Genomic DNA, 6,289 nt, shown 5'->3' with positions numbered 1-6,289 from the left:
TGTGCACTAGTATTTATTCACAAGAAGGTTTTTGATAAATCTTTGTTGCTTGAATGCCTAAACAATTAGGACACAAGAGAGGTGGAGATAACAGTAGAGGTAGAAGTAGTAGAAGACATGGAGGTATAGATTGGGCTTGGAGATGAAAAAAAAAAATCAACAAAATAACAAAGCAAAAATCACCTTACTTATCAACCCCTTCGAGAGTATTTGCCAATTTGATAAGGATGGCAAGATATAGAAGACTGTGCGCTCCTTGCCGCACTGTCGAAGCAAGGGACTTGCCGATACACCGTGTGCGAGCCACAAATGGCTCCAAGCACACAACAAGACTAATCTAGCAAGTTCAAGAGAGCAAAGGGTGTGTCACTCACCGCTCTATGCTCGCCTTCGTGGTGGATTCCTCGCCGCGATGAAGAAGAAGCTGCAGTCATGCCGCGCTCAGCCGCTTCGCCGCCATCGTGCCTTCGTAATGCTCGATTGCACACACACTCTCCCTCTTTCTCTCTCTCACATACACACACACACACGAGGAGGTGAAGAAGAAGAAGATGGAGATGGAGATGGAGATGGAGCAAGAGCACTCTTCTATTGCACAAATGAGAGAATGAGTGAATTTTAGGTTTAGTTGGCTTTTATATGAGCTCACCCCATTCACACTTGGGCGCCCATGCTTAGCCAACTAATCCCTTGAATGTCCCAGTTAGAGTGCGCCTCTCATCGGCGATCACTCTTACCCTTTTCCTATTGGTCCGACAAGCCCGTACCTGACTCTACCAAATACATAATACACGTCCGTCGTAGGTGATGGGGTGTCCGTGAGCCGTGAGGGTTAACATGCCCCCCTTCCTGATGTAGATTCCGTCCTCGGAAGCTATTGAGTTGAAGCTCGTTCGTCAAGGTGGAAGAGCATTTGAGATGAATGTCCTTAGCCTTCTTCAGTCACTGCAAAATCAAACAACATTGGCACAGTAATTGCATTCTCATAAGTGATTAAAAAGCATATGCAGGTTTAGGTAGACAAATTGATTGGTAAAAGAATTTCAAACAATTTGTCAGCAATGAACATTAAATTGCAATGTAATCAAATGCATAAACAGATGTAAAGGTAAAAAATTAAACAAGTCTGGGGTCGGTAATTTGACGGTCTAAAGGCACTAGAGATCGAATATTAATACCATGGGTAAGCTTCTTAATTTTCTGTGGTCAATTAAGTTGTTTAATCGCGAGAGCCAAGTATTCATGTTCGAGGGCTGACTAGAGGCTATATCTAGAAGACCTTGAGTTAAGCTACCATAAAAGGAATTTCTCATGAAATCATCGCCTGACTGATTACTTTTTCTTTGACCCCCCAAAGTCTTTTCACATTGATTCAATTTGATGTGTGTGCTTATTTTGTATGCCTTGGGTTTTTTGCTTTTCAAGGAAAAGCGCCCACATTGGGAACCTCTAGGGCTCTAGTACCATAGGCAATACATGTGAGTGAAGTACCAAATCAAGCTGAGATTTCTCTTCCAGCTTAAGATTTTACAGTGTGACTTTGATTTTTTGTTTGTTATTTTTCAGCATTTTAATTTTGTAACTTTGGGGGGTCATATAACACTGATACACCTCCCCAGACTCATCACACTAGTAAACTCCCTTTATAATACTTAAGCTAAAGGTCAATAGGGTCAAGCCCACTAGAAAGCCCTAGTACATTTCACACAATGCTACCTAAATCGGATTAAGAACCTAAGTAACCATTGATTATTAGGAAGGCATTCCCCCTGGTATTAAGAGAAGATCTCTAACACCTAACTTGGTCAAACTAGCTTAGTCGGACTGCTTGATTTTTAAACCTCGACAAGTGATTATGACAAAAAATTACATTGAATTAAATGTTTGATACTAAGCAAATGCGGTGAATATTAGGCTACCAATCACAATTAAAGCAGACAATCATAGATGCAAAAAAGATAAGGGGCAATGCTAATGGACAAGAAACACCTGTTTGTGTCGATGGTCGCGCTTGATTTGAAGAGTGAGTCGAGATAAAGATTCCATGAAGGTCCAAATCCTATCAATAGCAACACGCTCCTGTACACACTAGGAAACAAAAGGAATACCTCCGAGAGGCACATTAGTGGGAAAAGGTACCAACACTTATTGAACACAACAAAAAACATAAGGAACCCTAACTTAATTATTTGCACACTCCCTAGAGAGTCAAGGGAATAGGATATTGTAGAGGTTGGGGGGAAACCCTAAGGCTAAACCCCTATCCTCGTCGTCGAGATAAACAAAGTCATCATCCATGAGACCATATGTGCCATCCGTGTAGTCATGTAAATTTTCTTCTTCATCATAGGTGCCCATGTTTACTAAGAAGGTCACTAGACGCCTATAGTCATCTTGGTCAAAAGGGTAGGCTTGTGCAATGGGAGAAATGCTCTCTACTAAGTATGGATCAGACGTGGTCAAGAGACGTATCAGCCATTCTAACTCCTCAAAATTCCTCTCACATGCTAGCGTACCTATCAAATCCCATTCACATGCAAGCACTGGAAAGACCATGTGAAATATTTGTGAAAAGTAGCGAGGGTACCTCTCACCCAAGGCAGGAGTGGATGACTCTAGCGTACTAGCCATATCTGTACACGCAAATAGATGATGGTTAGAGTGCAAATATTACAAGGGTCGTGTTCTTGTGCATAATTTGGTTTTATGATTTTGTGTTATGGATCTTGATCTTTTACTTTTTTATCTTGTTTTTGTGAGTATAAGGCTTTATATATAAATTCCCTAAGATTGGAGATTAAGGGGTCAGGGGGAAAGGTTGAGAGGGAAGCAAGTGAATGAAGGATGTCCACAAACACTCCCCCCTTCCTTGGGTAGATCATATCGTTTGAAATGATGTCGTCACCCTTTGAAACCAATTGTTCCAGTTGGTAATAGGTGAGGATTTTTGCCAATAGTTTTCTATTATCCTAGGTGCCTCGTCAAGTTGCAAGGGCAGTAAAATACTCTCCCTGGATCGAACTTGAAGTGGTTCATCAGGTGATTCTTGAACACTGGGAGGTATGGATTCTTTTGTAGCTTCATGGAGGTCCATTACTATAGATGGAGGCTGTGTAGAAGCTTTTACCTCTATGGATGTATTACATGAGGAGCTAGAAGCTTCATGGAACTCCCCCCTTCCTGAGCTAGGTGGAATAAATTGGTTTTGCCTTGGAGCCCAAACTAGCTTTGGACTAGGTGTGTAGCATTCTGTGATCTTTCCCTTCCCACGGTCTGCCATTGGCTTTAGCGTTACACTGTTTGACTCATATGGGTTTGTTGTCGATAGGGAAGGACACATTTTACGTTTAGGTACCCAAATTTGCTCATTTCCATCATAGTAGCCTTGGGCTTCTAATAGTTGTTTTCGAATCCATCGTGATTTGGTCTTGACTCTACTAGGGCTGGGAGGGTTGAGGTAGTTGGAAGTAAGGCCTTAGGGACCCATTGATATGTACTCTTAGGTCGTGCAGGTTGAGTACTTGCAATATTATTGCTTGCTGCAACTACAAGTGTTGAAGTGCTAGATTCATGGGTAACCGGCAAAGACGAGTTAACTACCTTGGCTTGTGAATGTTGGCTATCCTTCAACTTTGCTAGAGTTTGCAACGTAGGTGACTTTGCTTGAATGATAGGGGTAAGAGTCGGTGGTCGCGTCGTGACACTACCAGTATCCCAATTAATAGTGCATTTGGTTGCCAACATCCACGTGCGTCCCAGGTTTACGTTGCCTTCCATAGCTCCTGCGGGCATGACTAGAAACCTCTGCACTATGCTTCCATTGTCATAGACAACAGGTGTTTGAAGGACTCCAAGAATAGCAGTTTTCTTTTTATTAATGCCCTTGACTTGCATCGTACTCGGGGATAGGGTCGGTTTCCCTAATTGACACCAAACTCCATAGGATAACAAATTGTGTTTAGCCCCCATATCTAATAAGGCATTGTATAGTACTTTCCCATAGGGGCTATTTAGCTCAACTGGGTATCGTAGGGGTGGCTCAGATTCTAATGAGTCGTCATCTGTGTCCTCGAAAAATGCTTGCGTAATTCCCAGATTAGCCTCTCGTTGGCGTCTAAGACGTTGTTGTCGTTCTCGAGCCTCAACTCTTGCTTGGATTTTTTAAAGCTTTGCTTGTTCCTTGGCAGCCTTCTTTTGATGGATGGCTTGCAACTCTTCCTGGCTTAGAGAATCATAATATCTTTTGAATTTACTCCCATTAAGGAATCCAATGGTTTCAACTCCATCTAGAGTCTCCACACGAATGGTACCTTGCGGGGTAATTTCACACACTCGATATGGTCCCTTACCAGCATATTTCAATTTCTTCTTTTCATTACGTACCCCGTACATAAGAACTTTATCACCAACCTTGATGTCTTTATCCTTTAAATGGCTATAAAACCACTTCTTTCTCCTATCCTTCTCCACTAGAGAATTTCGCACAGCTAATTGCCTCTCTTCATCTAGCCTTTCCAGGATATATAATCGCTCCACTAAGGTGTTACCATCCCAACCTTCTTGAGAAGCTACTCGAAGACTAGGAATGACAAACTCCCATGGCATAATTGCTTCTTGGCCATACACCATCTTAAACGGTGTGCAATTAATAGCAACTTTATACGCAGTACAATAAGCCCATAAAGATGATGTAAGATTTAGGTCCCAATCAGTGCGATGAGCCTCGACTGTCTTTGTCAAAATGTAGATGAGAGTTTTGTTGGTACTCTCAGCTTGGCCATTTGCTTGGGGATAATAGGGTGTAGACTTGTGGTGAGATATCATGAAGTTTGATGTGAGTTCTTTTATTACTTCATTTATAAAATGAGTTCCATTGTCACTCACAAGTTCAAAGGGGCATCCAAAACGTGTGATAATGTTCTCAAAGAGGAACTTAGCTGTTGTTTTTGCATCCGCCTTTTGTGTTGCTTTTGCTTCCGGCCATTTGGTTACATAGTCGGTAGCGACAATGATATATCGTGATTGCGTGTTACGTGCAGCCGGACTAATCGGTCCTACAAAGTCTAAGCCCCACTTTTCAAATGGTTGGGTTACCTTGATGGGATGTAGACTTGTTGAAGCGTTGGCATTCATCACATCCCTTTGCAAAAAGTGATGCATCCTTAAACAGAGTGGGCCACCAATAGCCTGACTGTAAGATCTTTCGGGCAGTCAAGTTTCCTGAAAAGTGACCACCAGCTACGCCCATGTGTGCCTCTTGTAGAATATATAAATACTCATCCTCGCGGGCACAGCGTCTAAGAACATCATCTTTTCCTCTCTTATAGAGAGTTCCAGCCAGCAAGCAATAGGGTTCGCATTCCTTGATTAATTTTCGAGCTATATCTTTTCGCAGTTCTTTGGGTGGAAAACCATTAACTAAGAAGTTAACAATCTTTTCACTCCATTCAGGCATTGTCTCAACAATGAACAAAGGAGTATCAGGCAATTCATCATCAACCCCCGTAGGAGCTTCGCCATTAGGGATATGAGATAAATGATCCGCCATGACATGTTTCCTCCCAAGCCTCACAACAACGGTGAAGTCAAACTCAAGAAGAATTAACAACCATCGTGTAATTCGACCTATGGAACACGGCTTGTTTACCAAATATAGCAATGCTTGATGATCAACATAAAACACAAACTTGGTAGCAAGAAGGTAATAGCGAAATTTCTTTACTGCGTAAATCATAGCTAGACCTTCGTGCTCTGTAGTAGTGTAGTTCATCTCGGCATCATTTAATTGGCGACTTGCAAAGCTAATAGGGTAGTCCAATTTATGTTCTCCTGGTTGAGTTAGAACACACCCAATAGCAAAATTTGATGCATCAATATGCACATGAAAAGGTACATTCCAATCAGGTGCTCGCAGGATTGGAGCACTTGTTAGGGCCTTCTTTAATAACTCATAAGATTGATGACATTCTTCCGTCCAGTGAAACTCGATAAGAAGCTTGTACAATGGACGCACAATCTTGGCAAAGTTTAAAATAAATCTTCAATAATAACCAACATGGCCCATAAATCTTTGAGCTCCTTTATAGTTCGTAGGTGGTGGCAAATCGACAATGGCTTTAATCTTACTCTCATCTGTGGATATCCCGTTCTTGGACACTATATGCCCTAGAATGACTCCATCCTTAACCCAAAATTGGCATTTGAAAGGGTTCAATGAGATGTGATAAAATCTGCACCTTTCAAATATTTTTCGTAGATATAACAAATGCTTCTCCCAAGAAGAATAAAC

This window comes from Adiantum capillus-veneris, chromosome 2, assembly GCF_014529385.1.
Source record: "Adiantum capillus-veneris isolate H3 chromosome 2, ASM1452938v2, whole genome shotgun sequence".
In the NCBI taxonomy this organism is placed as follows: domain Eukaryota; kingdom Viridiplantae; phylum Streptophyta; class Polypodiopsida; order Polypodiales; family Pteridaceae; genus Adiantum; species Adiantum capillus-veneris.
This window is presented reverse-complemented; position numbering follows the sequence as displayed.